Here is a 27,754-nt window from a genome sequence, read left to right on the forward strand (position 1 = left end):
AAAAGATATTAAGCATAAGGTTGGGGTCAACACGAGGAGAGTCATTAATAGTTGTGTGTAATGGTTAATATAGATCATTGACATGATGGAATGTAGAATCACGTTGGAGATGGGCCTGTGGGAATGGCCGTGGGAGATTATCTTGCTTACATGAGATGAATTGGGAAGACCCATGTTAATTGTAGGCTTAGCCATTCCCTTGGGTAGGGCATCCTGGGTAGTGTAAGTGTAGAGAGTGGAACTGAGCAGTGAGCATCATTCCCTGCCGCCTTGTGACTGTAGATGCAGTGTGACGAGCTGCTTCAGGCTTCAGCTCCCTTGATGTCCATAACATGAAGGACTTCACCTTGTTGGAGGAGCTAAAATAAATGTCTTCTCTTTTAAACTGCTTTTGTCAAAGTATTTTGTCACAGCAATGGGGGAAAAGAGACTAAGACCATATTGATGTCCTATGATTTAGGATTAGGTCAGACTCACCACTCACGGAGGAGACGTTGCCAGTCGGAGCTGAAGTGACCCAGCACTGATGCTTTTCAATGCCTCCCACCCTTCGCATTCTGATGCTTGCGTTCTAGCTCCTTGGAGGAAAGTCTCTGGGGTCCATCCTTACTTCCTTTCTTGTCACCTTCTCCCTGAGGCATTCAAGATGTCACTGTGTCCTGAACAGGGAAGTTAACGACCTGTTAACTATGGCAGTTTACTGTGAGGATTAATGATGGTTAGTAAAGTGGCTTATCAAGAGATCAAGTTTCCCTAAGGACAAATATTCTAATGTGGCTGTAATTTAGGTGAATCACCTTAGGAGGAAGAGTAGCAGATGATAAAAACATGAGTCACTAGAAACAATATTTACTTTATGAATTCATTGATCCGTGTTATACTTATTGAAACCATACTAACATAGGAATTTCCCCCCATATCCCTGGCACGCAGATGTATATTATAGGGAAGCCACATAAAATACAAAATAATGTAAGTGAAATTATGTTTTCCCATGAAGTCATCCTGATATAGCTTGAATACTTTCTAAATCTCTTTTCACTTGTACCTTTTAAAAATCTCACCTGCAATGAGGGAAGTGTTTTGAATTTTGTTACGCTGTCTTTTCAGGCAGATTCCGAGGTGCTGGGCTGTCATTAGGAGAGGATCGTAATGACACTTTTGCTCTCACCATGTAGACAGTGAGTGCAATGGGGTTCCTTCCTGCTTTATTAAACGTTTTGAGCTTATACACAGATAAGGGGCTTCGATGCGGAAATAACAGAGCAGAAGGGTTTTTTTTTCACTGCATGAATGTTTTTATTTTTTACCCCGGAGCTGGTTTTCCTAGAGCTTCCTGTGCAAGGTAGATGAAGTGAAGACCTGACCTGCTCTTCCCTTCTAAAAGCAAGGGCTTTGTGTCGGAGAACTGACTTTCCTATCATTTGCTGAAGAGCATGTCTGAGTTTATGAATAGAGGATCAGTACAAACAGAGGCCAGCATCAGTCTCAACAGTGCCTTCCTTGGATAGGAGGTGGGATGGCGGCAGAAGACCTGATGGAGTTGAGGTGGGTGGAGTTGGTACCAGTGCCTCTGAGGATGAAATGCATCCTCTGGGGAAGAATCAACGAAACAAGCAAACACAATCGCAAAACTCTGACAGTCTTTCACATAGAGCTTTATCCAGGGGATTCCCAGGCACACAGGCACTGCTCACTCCATGACGGCTTAGCTATATCGTTGTTTTAAAAGTTTTGAATGGCTGGTTATTGCTCATGCTTGTGTCAGATGTGCTCTATGTCACTGACACCCACAGCTTTTTTGTGTGTTCCTGGGTGGACACCAGGAGTGTACAATGATGGTACGAGACTGAAAAACACAATTTGAGTTATACCAGTCTGGTCAATGTTCCCAAGTGCTTGGTGTTTTGTTTTCCCTCATGTTTGAAATTTAAAACAGTGAGACAATGTGAACTGTGAAGCAGAATGTGTAAGGGTGTTGTACATGAGTTTCAGTGCATGTGTGAAGTGTTCTACCAATGCTGAAATACCCGAAAATCTTCTTCTTCCTTGGCATTACTTATTTTAAGTTAAAGGAAGAATAAGGAAAATTGTGGTTTTTTAAATTGTGATCCCTGAAAATGTGTGGTTTAGAGGTACTCATTTTATAAATCTGTTTCAAATGTCAAATTGGCTTAGAACTGCCCCTGGTCTTCAGAATTGGGACAGTTTGGGGTCTAGTCCTTTGAATCACTGAATCAAGTGAAGAAATCATTCAAAACCTTTGTTTTCTCACAAATGAAGAAAGTCCACCCTTTGTAGAGGTAGTACAGGATTAGAGGAGATAACACCCACAAGGACCTTGTCTTAGGGCTTCTATTGCTGTTCTAAAACATCATGAGGAAAAGCATCTTGGCGAGGGAATGGTTTATTTCATTTTGTAAGTCAGGCAGGGCTCAAGGCAGGGACCTGGGATGTAAGAGCTAAAGCAGAGGCCATGAAGAAGCGTTCTTAGCGCTTTCTCTGGATGGTTTGTTTATAGAACGTATCCAACTCAGGACCGTCTGCCCAGGGGTGACACTGCCTTCTCTTATCAACTGTCAGTCAAGAAACATGTCTGTCTTTTTTTTTTCCTGTTGAGAATTCCTTTTCCAAGATGATTCTAACTTATGTCAGGCTGACAAAAAACTAATCAGGACAGACATAGAACAACAGCTTATGCTTTGTACACGAGCTACTCTGTACATGTTTTGAGCTATGTTCTGTATAAAACACAGCGCTCAGTAGTAGTAACAATGATGCTATGGACAGATGTGGATCACTATGAGACATGATGCAGGAAATCTTTGTATACAAAAGAGATGAGGTCCAAGCATGAAATTTCTCAGAAAACAGGACATCATTCTTATACAAAATGTAACAATTCCCATTCATTCATTCATTCATTCATTCATAAATGTATTGGGCTGAAGATACCACAATAAGCTCTGTGTATAGCAGGCAATTTGGCAGACACAGCCTTCGGAGCTTAGATTTCCATAGTGTTCTAGCAGAAGAGTCCTTTTGGTATCTCTCACTGAGCTGAGTAAGCAGAACACCAGATCAGCAGTGCACGCAGATTGAAAAACCTGACACCGCACAGTGAGCTTGTAGGAATCTCCACGACTCAGTGACCTTGGCCAGGTCCTTTTACATCTGATGATTCAGGTTCTGTCTCTCTAAAAGGGTGATAAGAATCCTTGACTCACAGGATTTTTGTGGGAATCAAGTGTGAAATCAAAGATAAGCAATATACTATTGTCTCTGGCACACAGTACTTAATGGATGTGAATTTCCATTTCCTGCTCCTCTGTACCAATCGTGTTTGGATAAAGCCCTGCTCTGTTTGGTGAGCCATCTTTTACACACCCACCTATGCAGACAAGAACATAGGAACACATTTGGGGAAATCACACCCGGAAGAGCATCAATTCATGCTCAAGGCATTTAAATTGCTCAGATTTGCCAGTGGCTGTTCACGCTAGATCTTGGAGGCATGCCCACTGATTGATAAGCTGGAATCTACTCCATATTCAACAGAGCAGTCATCCATTTCTCTTGAGCCGTAGACTGCCTGCTTGCCAACTTGATGTCTAAATAAATACCCATTTGACAGAGTGCATATGTGGGCTTCTTGGACCAAATCTACTATATATTTCGAATATGGTTGGCCATTATTATATTCTTTACCTCCTGTAGAGGAGATAGGAGAAGAAGGAGGGTGCATGGGAGCAGGGAGGGAGAGAAACTTGTGTTTTTTCTTTAACAGTTTTGTTTTCTTTCTTTCTCTTTTAAAATCTTTTTTTTTTTTTTTTGGTGTGTGTGTGTGTGTGTGTGTGTGTGTGTGTGTGTGTGTGTGTGTGTGTGTGTGTATTATCTCCATGCTCCATTTTCATAAATATGAGTGGGAATATCATTTAGACATGATGGGTGTGTGCTTTCTACCTCACTCATCAGAGAGAATAACATTATGCTGACATCATCATTTTGCATCCATCTGAGAATGTCTTAGCAAATAAACCAATGCTGTCATCTAATGGCTGCCAGAAAGAATGGCCCAAGACCAACTATCCCAGGAAAAAATGTGCTTTATTTTGGTAAAAGCCTGCCAGCATTCATCTATTTAATAGCTAAGAGTCCAATGTAGCCATCTCCTTAGTCATTTAGCTTCACTAACAGCTTGCAATTAGCTTATCTGCATTTCTAAATGTCTGAATTTTCCATGAATTCTTTTAGCCATGGTTGGTACCTGAAAGAAGCAATTTTATTTTTATTATTTTTTAGCTAACCAGAGCACAACTTTGCATATGAATACAACTTTGGGACCTTGATATTTCATTGTGCACTAGATAGGAACATTAATGTAGAAAACCCACACCTGCAATAGCTGATGTCTCCTTTATTTCTTTCTGGTTTGCAGTTGGCTGGTACTCATGAGCAGATGTCCATACCTTGTAGCAGATCCTTAGAGTCTTCCCATACCTTCTTACCACCTTCCTGTTTTAGGTGGACACAAGTATATATTTTGTTTCCCAGAATTCCTTGCAGCTAGATGTGTCAGTGCCACTCACTTTTGTCAATGGGATGCAAATAGAATGACCGTGTGCAACTTTCAGATCATATTTTTATGAGGAAGCGGTTGACCTTTCTGTGCCTATTTCCATTGGCTCTAGAATGTGCTAATGATGAGAGCAGCTGCCCCGAGTCCTATAGGATGCTGTGTGCTGAGGATGCAGGGCACACACTGCCAACTTCACCCTGGTATGCCCTGTGGAAGAACTGCCTGATTCCTTCAGTTCTCTCAGAACATTCAACATGCTTCATGAGAAATACATTTTAGTTTCATTCCAGATGGCTGAAATGACGTTTTCTGAAACATCTGACCGAAGTCCCAGAACATTGGCTGTTTCCACAATGCTTGTCTCTTCTTGCTTGCTATTGCTGATTATTTACTAGAGATGTTAGTGGAAGAGAGAGATTTCATGGCGCTAAGAATAAAGGTCTCTCTGTGAAACCCCCAGAATCTTCAGATGTCCTTTGTGGGTTGCAAAAGACCAGCAGAGAATAGTACACCTGGCCTGTCTTGATCTGGTCCCTTGGAGAATTTCTCCTCGGATCTGAGGCTTGGTTTTGTGCCATCAGCCCACGTTGAAGAATGCCAAAGGACAGTCCCAGGATCCCCGCTGCTGCACATCCTGGAGGATGGGACAGAGGATGTGGTTTGCTCCTCTTTGTGAAGACCCAGGGGAGAAGTTGCATTCGGACCTTGTACCAGGAATAGCTATGCTTCTCCTGAGCAACTGGCTTGTTTTGTTTTTGTGGATACTGTAAGTTGTGTAACTGTCTGTGTCTTTCAAAGCCACCTCAAATTCTGTGGGAACCAGACAGCGAATAAAATCAAGCAATCCGGGGCCAAGGCCAAGCTCTCTTTTTAACTCATTGTATTGCCTTTGGAACAGTCACTCTGTGTGCCTTTCCTTTTCTTGCATGTTAGAGGTAATAAATTCTACCTGCGGATGCACTCAAAATTCATATTCAAACGCATTCACAGTTAAAGCAACACAACCCATGACTGAAACTGACAGTAATATTTATTTTTTTTAAACCTCTGCTCTTTTGTGACTCCCCCTCTTTCACCATCCTTCGCAATCTTTGCTTCATTCATGCATTTGGCAAATTTGAGGACACATTGGCGGAGGAGCATTCTGCAAATATACACTGTACTACGCGTGCTCATAAGTAGCCAGAGGGTTAAAGATGTGTTTTCTACCACAGGAGGCCCTGAAACGACAAGTAAATAAATGGTAAATACTTTTGTTATAAAAAGTTGAAACCACAATGAAGAAAGAAACTAGGGTGTGGTGGGAGAGAGTCACAGTTCTTATGGAGGAGGAGATAGAAGGTAACTTCAAGGATGTGATATTCTTTTGATCAGAGACCTGCAGGATAAAGAGAGACAATACTGCCCAGAGCCCATGGAAAAGAGTCTGAGGATACAAAAGGACTCAGCATTGGGAGAGTTGTTAATTAAGTGAGGCAGGGGGAGCCTGGAGAGTACCCTAGTCACTTTTGTATTGCTGTGAGTAATCAAAATGACCAAAGCAACTTTTAAAAGAAAGTGCTTAATTTGGCACTCCTGGTTCCAGAGGGTTAGAGTCCATGACCATCCTGGTGGGGGGCATGGGAGCATGCTGACAGGCACAGCTCTGGAGCAGTAGCTGAGAGCGTACATCTTAACCCACAAGCAAGAGGCAGAGAGACCTAACTGGGAATGACATGGGCTTTTGAAACCACAAAGTCTATCCTTAGTGACACACTTCCTCCAAAAGGCCACACCCCCTAATCCTTTCCAAACAGTTCCACTGATTGGAGACCAAGAATACAAATAGAGAATCTTATGGGGGCCATTCTCATTCAAAGCATGACACAGAGACAAGCCAGGACAAGGCCACTTATTGCCTTAAGCCCCAACCTTGCAGCTGGGGGCTTCTTTCTTACCTACCATAGACTGTCTCTGGAAGAATTCTATGGGATAGGGTGAGATGGCATGGCTGATGTTTGAAGGAGTCTTTGTAGCTCTCATTTAGGAGAATCTCAACATGACCTGTTGATGCATGTTCTCCGTGAGTTAGAGTGGCCCAGAGGAGGGTCCCTTGAGTGTTCTCAGGGTGTTGGGAAGACTTCTGGAAGCACATGGTCTCCAAAATGAGCTTTTGAGGAATGAGGGAGAGATAGGCAGAGGAAACAGAGGAAGGGTGACCGAGATAGACGGCTGGGTGATGGCAGAGAGGGCCATGGCAGCATGCAGATGTAATGTCTGCATACTGTTTATTCATATATTTACATATAAATGTATTTTGGATGTTCAAATATGGTTAAACTAAAAACCTTTAATATATAAATATGTGTATTGTCCTTTAGAATTTAGTTAATATGTATGTGTATCTTTCTACATCCGAAAATATCTACTAGATGGCTAGAATTCTGGTTTCTCTTAAAAGATCATTGACTTCCTTCCTTCCTTTCTTTTTGTTTCAATTTTAAAATTGCATTCATTTATCATGTGTGTGTACATGCATGTGCATATGCGTGAGCATGTGTGTGTGTGTGCATGTATATGTGTGCACAAATGCAGGCATGCAGGCACTCAGGCAGGACTGTGTACCAAGGCATGCGCGTGGAGGTCAATGAACAGACAACACTATACAGTTAGTTTTCTCCCTCCACTCTTTGGATCCCTGGGATCAAACTCAGGGTGACAAACTTGGTGGCAGACACTGTTAGCCACAGAATGCAGAGGACTGAATACACCACCCACAACATGCTGGACAAGTGCTCTCCCACTGAGTCAGAAGGGGAGAGGGTGTGTGTGTGTGGGGGGGGAGGAGGTACTGGGAGGGGACAGTGTTTGCTATAAAGAAATACATTTAATTAAAAAAGAGTCTATATAAAAATGTTGAAAATGTTAGGCTTTCATGATTATTTGGAATATCACACTTCTCTTTAATTGATTCCCTAGCACCCGTTTTAATAACTGTTGGCTAAGTACTGACTGATTAGGTCAGAAAAGAAATTAGTATGTGTAGTCTCTCAATACAAATGTCCTATTTTTTTTTTTAGCTGTTTCAAAAATGAAAGCAATTTCTGTGTCTTAATTCGAAAGGATGGCTTAGGGGCGCAAACAGAGAGTTTAGATTTATTAGCCTCATAGTAAAATGGAGGGTTTGAAACATCTGGTAATCTTCCCTGTGTCTTAAGAAGGCTCTGTCAGTTCTGGTCTGTCTGTCAGTTCTGGTCTGTCTGTCAGCTCTGGACTTCTTTTTCTATTGACCTGAATGGGGACTTGCAGGAGAACACCTGTCTCACTTCCTATTTGAGGGGCTCTTGGTAAAGTATTGTAGAATACATTTAATATGTACTCTTAATGATAATGGCAGCACGGTAAGGGTCCAAGGGCTGCTCCTGCTTCCGTACCACAATATGTGAGTGACCCTGGTGTACTAGGCAGCCCCTGAGGCTACTTCCTCCACATGCAACAGAACAATGCCTCTCTTTTTGTGTTATGGTGGAGATCAGATGAATAATTAAATCTGTGTGATGTATTTAAACAAGGCCTGCTTTATAAGTTGTAGATAATGCTAAAACTGATAATAATGGAAATAAAAATCATCATATTTTTGAATGTACAGTAACCTCAGAAAAAAAGGAAAAAATGTTGACTACCAAGGTAATTGCTCTTGGCTCTAACATGCTCAACCCATTTCCTCTTTGAAACCGCGGGGATCATTTTCTTTTTTTGTATAACTTACTACGTAAAGGCATAGGTGTGTGTACTGATGGGAATGTTTGTTAAAAATGGTGATTTTTAAAATTTTATCATGTTACTTTGGATCCTGCACAATCCATGTGCCTAGGATTTTATTAGAGTGAATACTTATAAAAGACAATGGAGTGAATGCTGACAAAGGCTGGAAGAGCTGAGAGATTATGATAACGGTATTACCTGAATGGAGATAGGTAGGAAAGACGTGTGGAAGACTTGTAGATGCTTTGTAGTCCAAGGTGTGTTTAGCAAGGGTAGACAATCTTGAGTTAAAGACAGCCAATAGAGGAGTCTCTTTCTTGTATCTGTCAGGAACTACATACCAAGCTATCCTGGCCAAGCTGAGCCATTGCGGGACTATGGTAGGTGTGGCCTTTCTACAAAGCACTGATGGATTTCAAAGTATTGGATGGTATCCTTGGATCAGTTCCATAGCCTGTAGAGAATATTTCTCTCACAGCCTCATCTCCCAGGAAGAACCTCTTTACTGAAGACCATATTGATTTGCCACTAATACCATTTATTCTGATTCCTTTTAATATGTGGGAGAACTGTCACCAGGAAGCCAGATACAGCTATTTTTGCAGACAGCTCTCAAGCAGTGTGTGCAGTGCCCCGACAATGGGCCAAGTCACATAGGCATGAACACTGAAGTTCTAGGAAACGAAATCTTGAGACTACAAGAGTGTTCTCTCTGAGCTGAATACTGTTCTTTCTCTCTACGAAACAGAATCAACACAACCTTTGAATCTACTACCTTTCTTTTTTTTTTGTTGTATGCATGCAACATTTTTGAGACAGGGTCTCTTTATGTAGCCTAGGCTGGCTTCAAACTTGTGAGCCTCTTTCTTCAACCTCTTGAACGCTAGTGTTGTAGTGTTCACACCATACCCCATACTTGGTGTATACCTTCTGACCTCATTTGTTTGTTTTTTTTTCCCTCGGAGACAGGGTTTCTCTGTACAGCCCTGCTGTCCTTAGGACTCACTTTGTAGACCAGGCTGGCCTTGAACTCATAAAGATCCGTCTGCCTCCTAAGATTAAAGGTGTGCACTACCACCACCTGGCTTATCTCCTGGCCTTTAAAAAAGAACAGAAAGCAGTCTCTTTTTCCTTTTTATTTATTATGTGTTAAAAAATTTATTGGTTCTTAGAAATTTCATACAATGTATTTTGTTCTCTGCCCCCCACCAACTCCTTTTCATATCTCCTCCTAGATTCACCTCCACCACCCACACTTCATCCAAACTTTCTGTCTTCTTTTTTGGAAAAGAAATGTCTATCACATCTTACTTATGCTGCCCATACACTGGTGGATGTGGGTCTAACTACTGATGCATAGTTGACCATCAGGTACTACATTCTTAAAGAAATCCGACTTTCTCTCTCCCAGAAGCCATCACCTTCTAACAGTTAGGGATGGGGTTTCATGAGCTCCTCCCACATCCAAATTACTTTCTTTTAAAACAAAAATTTATGCTTGGAAAGCACTTTGTATTTACAGATGTTCATAGATCTTTTTGATTTTTATTTTTAAAATCAGCATCTAATATGCTAGATACTATTATGACATATTTGAACAAAGTATGTTTTTATAGTACTCCTTATTTCCTATGTTTCTATACCCTTACTACCCCTATTAGTCACTTTGCAGCATCCCCTGGTGTGTGTGTGTGTGTGTGTGTGTGTGTGTGTGTGTGCATGGGTTTGGTTCTTTTGAGACATGGTCTTACTATATTAACCCCAGCTGTACTAGAAATTTCTTTGTAGACCAGGCTGGCCTTCATCTCACAAAGATTCATTTGCCTCTGTCACCCAATTGCTGGGATCAAAGACATGCTCCACTGTGGTGATTTGAATATGCTTGGCTCAGGGAATGGCACTATGTGGAGGTGTAGCCTTCTGTCACTGTGAAAGTGGGTTTTGAGAGACCTTCATCCTAGTTACCTGGGAGCCAGTCTTCTCTTGTTTGTCTTCTGAACAAGAGGTAGAACTTTTACCTTTCTAGCACCATGCCTGCCTAGATGATAATGGGCTGACCTCTGAACCTGTAAGCCAGCCTCAATTAAATGTTGTCCTTATAAGAGTTGCCTTGATCATCGTGTCTCTTCATAGCATGAAACCCTATCTAAGGCAACCACCATGATCAGCTATCCTGATATTTTCTACTGTTAGAAACTTGAGGACTAAAGGGTTTTTATTTTAGAGGGAATGAAGTAGAGCAGAAAGGTTACCCAACTGTTCTAGGCAGCTGGCTCTTAAGAGTCTATTGTGAAAAATGTTCTGAAACTTTAAAAACTTCCTGGTGGCAATATGAATGTGCAAGTTTTATAAAGGTTGGAAGCAACCTGGGAGAGAGGCTATGCTATAGAGCACTGGCTTGTGTGTGTGTGTGTGTGTGTGTGTGTGTGTGTGTGTGTGTATGCTTTGAGAGGATCGTCCAGGAGGCTGGAGTGTCATTTTGAAGAAAGGAGGCTGAGATTAACTCCAGTGTTCTTCCTACTTCTGTCAATTGATGGGTTTTAATGTAGAAGTAGAAGAACCTTCTGAATTGCCTGTGTGATTAGACAGAGAATTCTCTCAGATATGGGCCAGGCCAGACTAGAGAACACCTTAGAGTCAGCACATCCAGGTAGAGCACTTCAACATGGTGGCCCTTTGTGGATCTGGAGTTGAAGAAGGCCTTCCCAGAGTTTCAAGCCAACGTTGTTGACACTAACCTGGAAGTGAAGCTTTCAGACTGAACAGCTCAACTAAATGGAAAAGTACGCTCATCTTACAGAGATTATGACTTGGTTAGATGAGATTTGTATGTATGAGGGGACAGGAACAATGGCTACTTTAATCTAAGGAAGGAACTCACAGCTAATGGTTAGAGAAACACAAAATAAAAGACCTAGAGCTGAGAGAGTCCAACTAGGAGAGGAGCACTCAGCAAGCTGAGAACAGCATCCAGGAGCATCTGATAGTGCAAAGGGCGGGCAGGAGCTGCTGGAGAAAGCTTTATTCCTTGCTCCTTCCATCATGGCACAGTGAAGGAGCCAACAACAGGTAACACCTTCCCCCAGTCCAGATGGATGTTTCATTTGGGTGGCATTGTGAGCACTTTGTCTACGTTGTCCCGAGCCCTTCAGTTCCCACGCCTGTATAGTTTTCCTTGTCTCTACCTGCCACCTTTGCCTAGGACACCCTCCTCTCTGAGGCTAAGTCTTAATTCATGAGACAGAAAAGACAGGAATGAGGGCAGATGGAGGAAGCTCTGTCTCAGTCTGCCTCTAGGCAATTGGATCAGACAAAGAAAAGGTTATGTTGCCTCTAGGGGAAAAATAATAAGCACATTGCATGTGTGTGGCTGGTTTGTTACATCTGTTATGGAATCAGGAAGCCTTGTGCTTCATGCTCTGTTGGAGCTAGAGTCTGTGACATCAGAATAAAGACCTCTGAGTTTACTTTTTAGCATCATACTCTACGGACTTATAATATGCAGGGGGCACAGTATAGCTCAGCCAGCCTCTGTTGGCCTTACAAAAGTCCTCAGTCCTCTTATCTACTTATTCACACAGCAAATATTTATTGAGTGACAACTCTCTTTCAGACACTATCCTAGGTGTTAATAATCTATACGGTGATGAATATACAAGGCCTGCTTTGTGGTTCATAAATTTTAGTGGACTATGTGAGACAATGAATAAACAAAATAAAAACTGTCTTTAGTGGCCAATGTTAGGGAAAATAATGCCTATAACAGCATGATAATTACAAAGAAAGATGAGGGCATATTTTAGACTTCACAGTCTGGGAAAGTCTTTCCAAAGGGTATCGTTGAGACCTTCGATATGTGGAGACTCAGCACTCCAGGGCAGAATTAGGGGCTGAGCATCCCAGATAGAAAGCATAGCATTGGGGTTGAGCCTGGAAAATAAGGATCTAGAGCAGTGGTTCTCAACCTTCCTGAGGTTGCCACTGTTTAATACAGTTCCTCATGTTGTGGTGACCCCACAGAATTATTTCATTGTTGCTTCATTGCTGTAATTTTGCTACTGTTATGAATCATCGTGTAAATATCTGATATGCAGGATAGCTGATACGTTGTCCCCAAAGGGATCATGACCCACATAAGTTGAGAATCACTTATCTACTGGAAGAGGTCATCCCTTCTTCCTCAAAAGAATAAGAGCAAGTGTCTTGCTTGGCTTATGAGTTGAAGACACTTTCTTGGAATGGTGACTAGGGTTGCTATAGATGCTTGGTTGTCACATTGAATTTTGTCACTGAGAGGGCTCATTAAAACTAAGATTTATAGACCCCACACCCAGAGTTTATGATTCAGTTGTAGTAAGTAAGTTTCTAGTAAGTTCTTTGGTGGTGATACTGGCTGTATGGGGACCATGGTTTCAAAACTATTAGAGAAAATAGTATTTTTTCAATGTCCAATTAACTTGCTGTTATAAATAAGCAAGGCTCATGCTTACTAAGTCATTACTACATGCCAGCTCCATCACAGACTCCCTTATGGAGTCAACGTACCAGTTGCATTATGTAGGAATTATGAATAAGTCACTGTACAGTGATGACGATAAGTTTAGAGAGTTTAAACAATGTGCTGAAGGAATCTGCAGTCTTAGCTGTCATAATCAATGTCTGTTTGTCTGAATCATATCAGTCAGTGTAACAGGCAGCTGGAAGCTTCATATTGGATACAAAAAGAGCCATAGCACCAAGAAGTATACTCAGAACATATAAAGACCTAGAGTGGCAGGCCCAGCATAGAGAGATGCATTAAGGAAGCTGAGAACAATGTCCCATTCAGGAGAGGCTGGTTGTTGAGGAAGATGACACCCATTCTTAATCTGGGGTATTGTCTGGGAGAGGTGGGGGAATGAAGCTGTGACGACTTCTCTGTGCCCTTCCTGGGTGCTCCCAAGGAAACAGTGACAGGGATCTCCACACAGAGAAGCCGACACATCTCTGCAATTTCCTGCATCTCACTCTTTTATTCTTGTCTCCATGCTTCTCCTTCAAATGAGTTTGAGACCCGTACTACACAATTGCACAGGTGATGTGGTTGAGGACATTTTTGCTGCAGTGACTTGGTGATGTAGCCTTGACCAGCACGACGACGGTGTTTGAGTGAAAAATGCTAATAAATGTAATATTTATGTAGTATAAGGTTTGTTTCGTACCTCCATGTCTTTCTGTTTGTGATGAGGAGATGCTGAAATGACCTATATATCCAGACATGAAGACTCACTGGAAAGCATACATAGCCAGTGACAGAAGATTAGCTGGAATCACTGAAGTGGTGAAAGTCGGGGATTAGTCGAAATGAATTAAATATCCTTTAGACTGTCTATAGAAATAATATTGTGGCCAAACCAAAAAAGCAAGCTTAGTCGAATGAGAAAGAAATATAAAAATTTTAAGAGGAGAAATTGGATTTTCCAATTTGTAAAATGAGCACATTCCAGATCCCTTTCTTTTTCTACGTTCTCGGTTTCCGTTCATATTTACTACAGGAAGACTGGAAACTTGAACTAGTTAGAAAGTGCATTCCTGTCTTTTAATGGGCAACTCTGCTATCAGTGGGTTTATTTACTTCTAGTGTCTCAGTTTGGAGATAGTCATTAAGGCATCCACACTTGATTGTAGTATGTGTGTGTTACACATTTCTATCTAACAAATGGTATTTTCCTATAAAATGAACTTGTGCCACTTTTTGGTATGAAACAAAATGCTTTTGTAATTCAGATAATTTTCTTTCATGTGTACGTGTGCATGGTATGTGTGTACAGAGTGTGTACATGCATGTGCGTATGTGCATATGTGTATGTACACACACATGCTTGCTTGAATGTGGAGGCTAGAGGTTGACATGACATTGGATTTTTCTCTTTAATTACTCTCTATGTTATTTTGAGGCAGTGTTTCTCACTGAATCTGGACTCATCATTTGGCTGGGCTGGCTGTCCTATGACTTCCAGGGATCTGCCTATCTCTCCCGGATCCTTGCCCACTGCTCGGGTTAAAGATGCTAGGATTATATGCCTGGACTTTACATGGAAGTTGAAGATCTGAGTTGAGAACCCACTGCTTTCTTGGCAAGAAAGTTATCCCTTGAGTAATGTTTCAAGTTGCTCAGAAAACTTTTGAAAGTCTCCAATCACACTGATCAAAATCCATCTCTTAAAATTGTTGAAGAAAAGGAATGCTATTCAAAAATGAAGTAACAATGGAGACAGAAAGTATTTTTTTAAATTGTGAGATATTTTGGAGATGTATAAAGATTTGGAAAGTGATGTATTGAAAATTAAAACATCTATACTTAGGAACTCATATTTGGAACCTTGGGCTCATTGCTCTTAAAGGTTATACTTTCCTTTCTGTGTTGGTCATTGTCTACAGCTGGGATGAACCAAAGGTGATGTGACATTTAGCTAAATTACAGTGTGACCAACTCAGTTGGTACAAGATTGCATGATTTTAAAAGTAGACATCATTGACTGGAGAGATGCCTCGGCGGTTAAGAGCACTGCCTACTCTTCCAGAGGTCCTGAGTTCATTTCTCAGCAACCACATGGTGGCTCTCACAGCCATCTGTAATGGGACCCGGTGCCCTCTTCTGGTGTGTCTGAAGACAGCTACAGTGTACTTATATAAATAAAACAAGTAAATCTTTTTAAAAAATAAAAAATAAAAGTAGATATCACTAAGACCAGGGAATCCCTTCAGTGTAGGTAAAGCAGGGTTCCTACAGAGAATCGCTTTACTCTAAAATCTGGGAGCAGGACACCATGGCTGACTGCTGGGGGAAGGCACTGTGAAGAGCTGTCTGTGGGTCTAGAAGGGAGTTTGTGTGAGGCCAGGTGCCCTGTCTTTTGCGTTTGCACTTATCAGTGCAGTGGCAAAGTGCAAGGTGAGAGAGCTCTTAGACTAGTCTCTTGGTGAGTTCCTGATTAAAAACTAGAAAATGCCTAGCCTCAGACCCCTAACCAGGCTGCCTTTCCGTTTACTCTTTGCTCTGTTTTCATCTATCCGATCCCTGAGGATTTGGAGGCTTCTCAAGCTCCTCTAGGAGCCAAAAGCTCACCAATGAAGCAGAAGTAGCTGAGGACTGTTGGCTGGAGATGAAATGAGTCTTTTGTAGTCAAAGGAAGTGAAGCAAAGGCAGATGAGGGCGCAGGACTTGTAGGATCTGCCATTGCTGATGCTAGTCAGAGATTGCATATTGATCAAATGGGCAGCACAGTGCTCTGAAGGAGCCACAATGGCTATGAAAGGAGGATGATGAAAACTCTTTACCAACTGTGGTGGTATATAGTGATTATCAACCTGATAGGACCTAGAAATACTTTGGAGACAGGTCTGAGCATGCTTATGAGAGATTTTCTATATTCAGTTAATTGAGGCGTGTTAAACAAAACCTAAATGTGTTTGTTATGCACATTCCCTGGGCTAGGGTCCTGAGTGGAATGCAAAGGAGAGAGTGACCGAGTGTGAGGGCACTGGTCTTGTCTTGACTAAAGACACAGTGGGACCAGTTACCTCACCCTCTGGCTTCCACGTCTTCCTTGTCATGCTGGACTATATTGCTCTTAAGTGTAAACCAAACCCATCCTTCCTTCCTTAAGTTATTGTGATCACATGTCTTGTTGCAGCTATGAGGAAAGTAACCTACATGCCAACTAAAAACAAAAACCAAAACCAGAAAACACAAAAGTCCCACGACACTCCCATCTCTGTCTTACAAATGTCCTTAGAGGTAGCTAATCCCAGCCAAGAGGTGAAACATGAACAGAGAACAGAGAGCCCACCAGGTACACCAGAGGCTGGACGTGATGTGTGTGATGTAGGTGAGAGAAATGTTTGCAAGCAGGCCTTCAGCTAGAAGAACAAGGACCAGAGACTGAGTTATTTCATGTTGCTATTGATCATTTTCTATATGTATAGAGAAAGCAGGTATCAAGGTTGAAACATCCTTAATATTTCCTCAATATCAAATATATTATACAAGTACCATCTACTCACATAATCTATCATTTGTCTGCCTGCCTGCTTATCTCCTCTCTGTGTCTGTTTCTCTCTGTCTCTCTGTCTCTCTCTTTCTCTCTGCATCCATTTACCTACCTACCTTGTTTTCTTTTATTTATTTGAGGTTTGATTTGAAAGTGAGCACATATTATTTTTGTTGTTAATATGGCATATTAAAAGGACTGAATTTATCATCCTGGCTAAAATAATACAGAAACCCAAACCCAAGATAAAACAGGGGATGTAGTAAATGAATATCAGGTGATGAAAGATGCTTAAAACATGAGAATCAAATGGACCAAGTGTTATGAATGTCCTAGTATGTATCTGGAGAAGTTTCTAGGTGGGAGGAGAAAGTAGTGGGTAGTAGAGCTTGGAAGATGCCATGGTTCCTTACAGAATTATTATTATTGTAAAAGAATCCAGACTGCACATAGAAACAGGAGAGGTACATGTAGGATTCACCTGTGAGAGGTGAGCTCTGGGGAAGGGGAGACCAGTGTGGTCAGGGAGAAGGGGCACCAGACAAAAGGAAGCAGGCCAATTGTCAAAGCTGGGGCAATCCAAAGGCTTTGTCAATTTTGTAGTAAGGGGGAATTTGTCTTTAGTACCAGAGCCCTAGTGTGGCTTGGCCAGTGAATTGTTTGCTGCTTGTTTTGTGGGATTTATGCTCCAGGACATAATAAACTCAGCACAGTTCACTTTATAAGATGGGGTCCTTTCCCTTGAGTTTCTCTTTGTTGCAAGTCCTTCAGGAATAAAAGCCTCCTTCATTGACTTGCAAGGAAGGAGTCTAAACTGAGTGTGACCCGGCAGCTTCTAGCACTTGCTGTCCTTAGCATAAGACACCCTTTGCAAAAGAGGCATCTAAGGAGGGCCACTCTCATTCAAGATGAGCACCTGTTCAGCCTCGAGAATTAAGAAATTGTGAGATCAAAGGGAAAGTGTGAAAATAGAAGTGAAGCATTAAATGAAGTCCATGGATATATGTGTATGTGTTCATATGTGTAATCTTTCCAAAAATGAAGCTGGTATTCAGGATACATTCATATCAGAGATGTATTTGAACTTGATATGAATTTTGAATAATATGTGATATAACATATATCTGTAATGAGGTTAGTTTTTTAATCTTTATATTTTGTTTTAAGTTACTTTTCTTCCTCTCTGTCTCCACTGCTGTGCTATGATGCATATGCGGAGGTCAGGACAACTCATAGGAGTTGGTTCACTCCTTTCACCATGTAGGTCTTGGGGATTGAACTCAGGTCATCAGGCATGGCAGAAAGTACCTTTACCTACTGAATCATCTCACCCATCCTTTATATTTGTTTTCAAAGTAAACAACGTGAATTACTCAGAAAGTACTTTAAGTAATGTGACCTTAACCCCTCCTGGCTGTACACTCGCGAGATGGGAAAGATGAGTTGATCTACTGAGAGCTTTTATGGTCTGGGATGGTGGGATGGTGTGGAATGGCAGGCAGAAACAGGCTTGAGGGAGAGCAATAGCAAGGCATGCACCTACATGCAGAATGTGGTCATTAGTATCAGAATTGCTTCTTGGAGGTCCCATAAATGAGGTAGAGGAAGCAAAGATGACCTACAGATTTGGGGATAGGTAAATAATAATAATAATAATAATACTTACAAGTCACAAATGAAGCCTTCAGGCACATGCAACATCCTACACCTGAAAACTTCTTTCTACTTTGATTCAGAGGCAAAATGAAGCGACAAGATGCAGAGCATACATAATTTGAGATGATCCTATAGTCTGAAAGAGTAGGGAAAAATAACAGAATTATCCTGTTGTCTTCTGTGAGAGAACAGAGGCCATACCTGAGTAAAAGGTCACGTTCCCGAAGTTGGTATGTCAGGCCAACGCCCTGAATTCCCATCAAGTTTGGTCTTGTGGTACTAGAAGTTCACTTTCAAGTTAGTGTTGAGTCACCATTGTGATGAATTGCTGTTCAACAATGGTGGCATTTTTGGGTCCTAGAATCAGAAGCAAGTGTGAACTTGTATTTGTGAGATCTAAGAAGATGAAATGATTGAGAAAGGTGTGTGTGTGTGTGTGTGTGTGTGTGTGTGTGTGTATAGAGAGAGACAGAGAGACAGAGAGACAGAGACAGAGAGAGAGACTGGGCAAGACGGCTTGCCCAGTCAGTGGTGTGGAAGAGTGTTGTGGTGAGATGCTCTGAAAGCTCTGAGCAGCCGTGGGACAGGGCCAGAGATAGGTTAATAAGACGATCTCACTAGGGAAATTATGAAAGATCATAAGACTCGTGATACAGCCTTTGCAGAAAGTCAGCTTTGTGATTTACTAATCCAGCTATACTCATTATTCAGAGAAACGTTGTTTGTTTGTCCTGACTGACATGGTAAATGGGTAGAACTGTGAGTCACTGGGGGTTTGGTTGATACACTAGAAAAACCAGAATGGGTTTTAAGAGCAGAATCTTTTAGGATTAACACAGTCCCTTCTGACATATCTTGAACACACATCAGTTTCTTTCTCTACATATATGAAGCGTGGTAATGTGAGGAGAACCCTGCTGGTGCCCAGGCAGGAAAGCGATCTGGGAATAGATGAGAATGGAGAAGACTCCATTCAGATTGACTTCATCAACCTGGATCAACTCTTCGAAAGAGTCTGATATCAGGCAGTTTATTCCAACACATCTATATGCAATGCAACTTTGATAAAAAGTTTCCCGGTGTAATACAATCCCTGGTGCACAAGGAAGCATAATCACATCAAAACTCAACTCAGGGCACAAATCATTTTTTTTCCAAGAAAATGAGTTCTAGAGCTAGGCTACCTGTATTAGTTTAAGGGCACATGGAAGGCTGTGGCTTGGTCTCGGTGATACAGAGAGTACAGAGGTCATTTGGGCTACTAGCCATCTCTGGTCCTAGATGTGGGAGCTGGGGAAGCCTCTGGCTCTATAGATAATGTAAGGGTCATTTAGATTACTAGGAAATTCTGGTTCTGGTTGTGGGAGACTGGGGAAGCCTCTGGCTCTATAGATAATATAAAGGTCAGTTAGATTAATAGCCACCTCCAGTCCTGGTTGTAGGAGCTTGATATGGCCTGGCACAACAGATAACTCAGATCACCAGAGTATTTATTAATCACTTCCAATTTTTAGGTTTCTGGAAAAACAGAAAATCCTTACCTTTGGAATGACAATCTCAGGTGGTTAATATACCTGGTATCCCTGGAGATCTGTGAGCCCAAGGACCTTCATGCTTCCCACAAGAATGCCTACTGGGATAGCAGTTCCCCAGGGGCACTGGGAGTTTGTATTGAACATCATTTCCATCATTTGTGGGTGGTTCTTGTTTTTATACTCTAAGAGTGTGTCTAAACCCTTATCTGTTACATTCTAGGTGGGAGAATGTAGGGGAGACAGAAGGACCCCCTTCTCTTGCTTTTAAGGAAGATTTCTTGAATACTACTATATCATGCTTATATCTCATTGACTAGCCTGGTCATAGGCCACACTTAACCTTTGGAAGAGGCTAGTAAGTCTTTTAACTGGGCTCGTGGTTACTCTGAATAAATTCAGAAATTTGGGGCTTTGTTACTATGGAGAGGGAAGTCTATGTTTTGCTAAGGATCCCACAATGACTATGAAAATAGACAAAAAACATGTATGAGAAGCAATAAAAACTAGTTACTGTTCGCTCAGTCATCAGCCTCATTCATTCATTCATTCATTCATTCACTCACCAAGCCTTGAATGATGTGCTGCTCCATGGACAAAAAGGAAGGTTCCTACAGGCCTTAGTCTTTTAAGACAAAGCCATGTTCTTTAATTAGAACAATGTTTAGGGGGAAATGTTTGGTGGGAAGGAGGCCTGTTATACTTATAGAAGTTATAAGACGTTACTCTTTTGACGTTTCAAAAGTTTTGACTGGCCAACTTGTGCGTGTTTTTGTTTTTAATCTGAACAAACAGAATTACTCATCAGGTCAAAGCTTTCTACAGAAAACTGTTGGAGCAGAGAGACACAGGCTGAATCCTTACGCACTGCGAATAAGGAGGACGCTGTGGCCCCAGTCCCAAGCATAGTAGAGAGGTCCTGATGCTGGTGTAGGAAGGGTGGTGATGACATACTGAAGTCTACCTCAGTCAAGTAATGTCAAGAGCAGGCGGCTTTGGGGGATGTGAAGTGTGGGGGTGTGCTCTTCCTCCATGAAGATGATGAAGTCATTCTCCCTGCACCACCTGGCTCGCTGTATACAGCTCCACAAGTGGGTGCTTTATCAGACCAGATTGGGGAGTATGGCTATATACCAACTGTGCATTTTATCCATTAAAGGGGTTTGTGCACCTGCTAGGGACTGTGGCTCCTTTCTCTTGGTTGTTATTTTCCTTTCCAAGGTGTTCTATATCCCCACCAGTGTGTGAGAATTAACAGCCATAGCAGGATCATGCACAGAGAAGGGTCTTATTAGAAGCATGAAGCTGTGGTGACAAATGTTATTGGGTTATATGACTCTGTCTTCAGGGAGAGTACAGTACACAGAGGCAGGGTTATCCAACATTTCTCTCCTCTCTCTCTCTCTCTCTCTCTCTATATATATATATATATATATATACACACACACACACACACACATACACATACATACATATATACATATATGTGTGTGTGTGTGTATATATATGTATATATATTATGAAAAAAACCTTGAAACATACAGTAGGGCCAAATAGTTACCTGGTCCTTTCAGAGAAGGTGGCACAAGAGCCCAATTTACAGACATCACAGCAGCACAATTCAGAATTCGGAGATAATTTGCTGAGTAATGAATAAGTGAAAGTGTTTGTCTCCAAATCCCAGACACCACAGGGTGGAAGGAGAGAACCAATTCAGGCAAACCGTCCTCTGGTCTCCACCGGCACGTGGCGGCAAGTGCCCCAGTCCACACACTAATTAATGAATCAGGTAAACACATGTAAGAAAATTAACGAGTATTAACCCTTACAGGGTTGTCATAAAGATGGAGGAAGGGGTTGTTTGTTACAGAGGACTTCAGACGGTAAAGGTTGTTACATAGGAACTAGCAGTTAATGAGGACCAATTTTCATTAGGAACAAAGATGACTCATGGCTCCGTAAGACTAGAATTACCTTACACTGCTACATTTTGTCACTTCAAGAAGTTGGCAGAACCTGAGTATTTTATAGTTTATTAGATACGTTTACGTATGTTATGTATCTATTTTCCCTAGACAGCACCCTGTGAACATAGGGACTATTAGCTTTTGCTTAAGATAAAGGTTTTAAATGTCAGAAGGGTGAGTGGTCTGTTTAATAGCACACTGCCTGCAGGGGGAAGACATGCTTCCTCTTGAATGCTGCTGACCATTTTCATTTTATAGCATTTGTTGGGAGCTGAGCAGTGCGCTAATTTTTCAAATGTTAAATCTATACCTTCTAACCATGCTGTGGGGGTAGTACCCAAGTCCAACAGGTGGCAAGGTGAACCTCAAAGGACATGAAGTCCCATAACTAGTGAATGAAGTTACCAGAACTCAAAACTAGGTTGGTAGACACCAACACACTAATTCCTATGACTGCCTAGAAGAAAAGATGGGGGGTTGGCTCATTGGCTGGGAAGCCTTTGGCAGCAAGGGGTGCTTCTTCTCATCTTTATGGTCTCTGGATCCCAGAAGCCAGCACCAAGTCTCATGCTTAGAGTGATATATGTGGCCTTTGTTTCTCCGTCCAGTGAGGCAGGGAAATGGGTGTCTAGCCTCAGGCCTGGGCCAGCTGCAGAGTAGTGTCTGTCCTCCACTGAATGCTGAGTTGAACACCGTTTAGTTTCTTTTCTTCCTGGACATCAGTGGAGAGCATTTCCTTTGCATTTCTTTGGCTCCTGTCTAGGAAACTGGTCTTGTTGTGATTTCACTCATCCTTAGCAGAACAAGGGCTCAAGAATGCAAAAACTAAATTGTTAATGAAAACAGCCTCTGATGATGCGGAAACCTCAGCTCTCTGCCAATTGGGACCATTCAGAAGTGGGCCTGTAGGAATAGGCTGGGAGGATTTAGCTCTGTCTTCTATGATGGAGACAAACTGGGAGGCAAGATGGTATGGACCATATTTGGAGGAGAATGATACTCTAAATTTCAAACTAAACCTTGAGACACTTGTTAGATAAACAGAGCATGGAAGGCAAGTGACTTAGGTAGGCGGTATCCAAGGGGAGGGCCAGACTCAATGGCTTAAGTAGGTTCTGAGATATGTAGGCAAGGATACTGGGCTTTAGTCAGAACAGGCCAATCCAAATCATGAAGCCAGTAGTTATCAAGACAAAACCAGGGACCCAGGCTCCTCAACCAGGTCTCTCTTGTACAAGATTTAGTTAGCGATGACATAGACAGGTGGAAGGAGAAAGTCCCAAGGGTGACTGACTCTATGCTCCTGGATCTGATGCTGGGAAGACAAGAGAGGCAAGCCAGGTGCTGTTCAGTGTGTTTATTTATGGCCACTAGTGAGACACTGGCTTCTCTTGTCAACCATTTCTGGCCCCAACACTAATGCAGATTGTAATGGGCTAAGGGAAATGAGGATTAAGGTGACTGAGAGCAGCTGTGCAGGTGACAGCTCCTGCATGGTTTGGTCAAGATGTAAAGTGGGAACTGAAAGGGAAAAGGGCAAGTTATTTTGAGGGGCGAGAGAAGTAGCTTAGTGGGTAGAGCACTTGTTGTGCAAGCATGCAGACAGGAGCTGGATCGTGGCACCCATGTTCGAATGAAAAGCTGGGCATGATAGTGGGGGGCGGGTAGGCAAAGAAGGAGGACTCCTGGGGAGTGCTGGCCAGTCAGGTTAGTTGAATTGGTAAGCTCTTGATTTAGTGAGAGACCATGTTTCAAAAATACATGTAGAACAGTTGAAGAAAACACCGACTGCAACCACTGATGTTCACCTGTATATATGTACACATGCATTACACACACACACACACACACACACACACACACACACACACACACACAAGATCTCCATGCCTTGAGCTTGCTTGCAAGCCAGGGAGAGGAAGCCTGGTATGGAATTAACTGCTAGAAATTGTAAAAGGGCATGGCTCATACAGTAACAGTATGAGAAGGGTGGGGTAGAGGAGGGTGGGGCGGGGGCGGCTGGAATCTGTTCATAGGAAGGCAAGCTAGCTTAGTGCTGTGAACGGACATTCAGCGTGAGGAGGGAATTAAGATGTGAGCACTGATGTATATAAATTTATAGGGGAGGAACCCATGTTGAAAGATTCTCATCATATTCTCTGCAAAATAGGAAACACTCAGTGATAAATTGGGTTGGACTTTAACAAGCTTTGCACGGCTCATAGGGGAGCAGAGATCAGGCAATGCTGCCACGTAAGAACACGAAAGTGAGGGAATGGTGTATGGGTTAGACAAATTACCCCTGTCTTTTGGAATTGGAGCGTGCACATAAGGGGCAGTGCCTTGCTGTGCTAATTGTTTCGCCTCATCTGGGAGCAGAAGCTGGTGGTTGATCTTCAGCCAGGAGGCTGATAGATGTGTACACATAATCGATGTTCATGCATGCTCGCTAAACCTACCAGAAAACTGCCTCCTGCCAGATCGTTTCCATTCCTCAATCCATCTTGGGCTTCCCACTGCTGTAGATCACTGTGGTGAATTCCAGGTCTCCTCCCACCCTCCACTGAAGAGCAGCAGCTTTGGAGATGGAGCATGAAAGTGATTGTGACAGAGTCAGGAAACAGTCTTCTTGGAAAGGATGAGGCCGATGAAGCTGCGGAGTCCACACTGTAATCTCCATCTTGCCTGACTCAGAAAGTACACCCTTCGGCCTCCTGTCCTGTATTGGACCTTACTACTCTGCTGTCCCATGAGTTTGGTCACATATCACAAGATGCCCAGTCCAATTTAAAGTGCACTTTGTGGAAGCTTATAAACCTGGGTATTTGTATTAAAAAATGTTTCCATTTGGGGGCTGGCGAGATGGCTCAGCGGGTAAGAGCACTGACTGCTCTTCCAAAGGTCCTGAGTTCAAATCCCAGCAACCACATGGTGGCTTACAACCACCTGTCATGAGATCTGACGTCCTCTTCTGGTGCATCTGAAGACAGCTACAGTGTACTTCTGTATGATAAATAAATCTTTGGGCCTGAGTGAGCAGAGTCGACCAGAGCGAGCAGGGCAGACCGGAACGAGCAGAGGTCCTAAAAATTCAATTCCCAACAACCACATGAAGACTCATAACCATCTGTACAGCTACAGTGTACTCACATACATTAAATAAATAAATAAATCTTAAAAATAAAGTTTCCATTTAGAGATCCAGTGCCTTGGCTTAAGCACAGTAGAAGTATGGATTTCTTGGGTTTCAGATGATCCCTCATGTTGTATCTGAAAGGGAGATAGAAACTTCTTTAGTTACAAAGCTTTACTGGAAGGATTACCCAAGCCCATTAATATTTATATAACAAGTGATGTATTATCAAGGTGCTTGCTTTTATTAATGAAGGAACCACCATCTCCTCTCCACTAGCTGACTGCCAGGAATTGTACCATTTGCTTTCCTCTCACAGTTACAGCTCCTCTTTACAGCAAACCACTGAGGTTTATTCAAGTGTTACAGATGATGAAGAGTACCGACATCCTTGCTCTTCTTCTCTTGGGCCAATCCTAGGCCATACTGATCATCTTAGAGTGATCATGAATAAGCTCAGTGCTCTGTTTCAGAAGTTTGGATTCAGATGTGTGGTCACATTCTGCAAGGATGATGACGTGAGGCTGGATAAAACCCTGTTTTTCCTTCTCTGTCAAGTCAGACCTTGTTTTGCCTTCCTCTGTAGTTGTGGGGGAGAGAAGACTTCTTAGTGTGTGCTTCTCTGTGTGTGTGTGTATGTGTGTATATATGCAGTCTCTTAACAATAAGACTGCACTTTTATGCCTCAGAATCAAGTGAAAGACTCCTAAGTAATTTTCTTAGTTCTTCCCAGAGATCCCTTTTTTGGGCTTTTATTTATTTATTTATTTATTTATTTACACTCCATATTTTATCCCCCCAATCCACCCTCCGACTGTTTCACACCCCATGCCTCCTCCCCATCCCACCTGACCTCTGAACACCCTGGGGCCTCCAGTCTCTTGAGGGTTAGATGTGTCATCTCTGAATGAACACAGTCCTCTGCTTTATGTGAGTTGGGGGCCTCATATCAGCTGGTGAATGCTGCCTGTTTGGTGGTCCAGTGTTTGAGAGATCTCCGGGGTTCAGATTAATTGTGCCTACTGGTCCTCCTACAGGATTGCCCTTGGATTTTTTTCAGCCTTCCCTAATTCAACAGCAGGGGTCAGTTGTTTCTGTCCATTGGTTGGGCGCAAATATCTGCATCTGACTCTTTCAGATGCTTGTTGGGTCTTCTGGAGTGTTGTCATGCTAGGTCCCTTTTGGGGAGTGCTTCATAGCCTCAGTAATAGTGTTAGGCCTTGGGACCTCCCCTTGAGCTGGATCCCACTTTGGGCCTGTCGCTGGACCTTCTTTTCCTCAGGCTCCTCTCCATTTCCACCCCTGTAATTCTTCCCGACAGGAACAATTATGGGTCACAGTTGTGACTGTGGGATGGCCCAACTCTCCCTCATTTGATGCCCTGTCTTCCCGCTGGATGTGGGCTCTATAAGGTCACCTGATAATGAAGGCTCAGAGACAAAGCTTCAGGAGACAACCATCAGTTATGACATGGACTGCCAGCTCCATCCATAACCTCCATTTATCCGTTCATTTAGCCATTTGCAGTCTATTCACCAGCCCTTATAAGGCCCACTGAGGGGCAGAGAGGCCAGAAGAAGCAAATCATGCAGGATTGGCCACCAGCACTCTTGCAGTCTTAAGGGCAGATACAGGGACCACAATGTAAAGCTGAAAGTCAGAGAACCAACTGTCCATCTGGATTCCTGGAAGAAGAGGCTACTTCCTGATGAGGTTAACTTAACAAAGTTTCTCTCAGGCGGTAGCTCAGAATTACCTTTGAAGATCTGGTAAGATGCAAACCCACCCAAAGCAAGGGAAGTTGTTGTCAGGCTGATGTGTGACCTTAAAAGAGAAAGGATAGCTCAAGATTAGGGATAGTGTGTGTGTGTGTGTGTGTGTGTGTGTGTGTGTGTGTGTGTGTGTGAATGTGTGCGTGATCTCACAAAGTGAGAACATTTAACTTGGTTTATAGTTTGAACTAAAATCATTCCAAACCTTGACTAGACATTTAAGACAGGTCACTTTATCATCATCTATCTGTCTATCTATTTATCTATCTACCTTTCTTTCTTCTTTTCTTTCTCTCTTTCTCTCTCTCTCTCTCTTTCTCTCTTTCTTTCTTTCTTTCTTTCTTTCTTTCTTTCTTTCTTTCTTTCTTTCTTTCTTTCTTTCATCTATGACATATATATGTATCTTTCCTATCTACTTATCTATCTATCTATCTATCTATCTATCTATCTATCTATCTATCTATCTATCTAATCTATTTATGATGTATATATCTTATCTCTCTCTCTCTCTCATTTATCTGTCTTTAATTTGTAGCAAACAGGTAAAATAAAATCTGATCACTGAGTAGAGATAGTGTGGGATAAGTAAGGCAGAAGATGTGTGTGTTTGTGTTGTCTACATAAAAAAGTCTGTCTTTAGACAAAAAAATAGCAAAATGAATCCCAGGTCTAACATTTTGCAGGACAGAATAGTGTTTACACATGGGATGTGTTAAGTTGGGCATGGTTTAGTGACCCAGGAAATGTCATGATTCTGTAAATGAGGATCTTTTTCAATTTAGGCTTGAGTGGAAAGTGACTTTTTGAGCCCAAGGGAGTTAGCATTTATCCCACATATCAGTTATCCATAGCACAGGCAGCTGCTAAGGGAGCATGGACAACACAGACTTCTCAGGCTAGTGAAACAGAGGCCTATGGTTCCAAACAGCAATTCTGATTAATAAGCAGAAGAATGGCTCTTAAGTTTCAAAAATCATCAGCAAAATTTCATCACAATAACTTGATACATACATTTGATTTGTCAAGAATCAAAAAGTCAACTTATAATCTCTCCCCCATCTTGTCCCCATCCCCTCTTCCACACAGTTCTCTCCTTCCATTGACCTCTAATATCTATTTTGTTTTCTCTTCTGAGAAAGATTCAATCATTCTCTCTTGGGCCCTCCTTGTTATTTGGCTTCTTTGTGTCTGTTGATTATAGCATGCTTACTCTGTACTTTATGGCTAATATCCAATTTTAAATGAGTACACACTATGCATAACTTTTTGGGGTCAGAGTTACCTCACTCAGGATGACATTTTCTAGTTCCATCCATTTGCCTGTGAAATTCATAATGCCCT

The 27,754-nt window shown here is 42.1% G+C and overlaps 1 pseudogene; it reads left to right on the forward strand.

Annotated features, from left to right (window-relative positions):
- Nucleotides 1-1,519: 1,519 nt before the first annotated feature.
- Nucleotides 1,520-11,396, forward strand: LOC110293316 (prefoldin subunit 1 pseudogene; annotated as a pseudogene).
- The last annotated feature ends 16,358 nt before the right edge of the window (nucleotides 11,397-27,754 follow it).

This window comes from Mus caroli, unplaced genomic scaffold (genome assembly GCF_978045245.1).
Source record: "Mus caroli unplaced genomic scaffold, Mus_caroli_1 scaffold_6, whole genome shotgun sequence".
In the NCBI taxonomy this organism is placed as follows: Eukaryota; Metazoa; Chordata; class Mammalia; order Rodentia; family Muridae; genus Mus; species Mus caroli.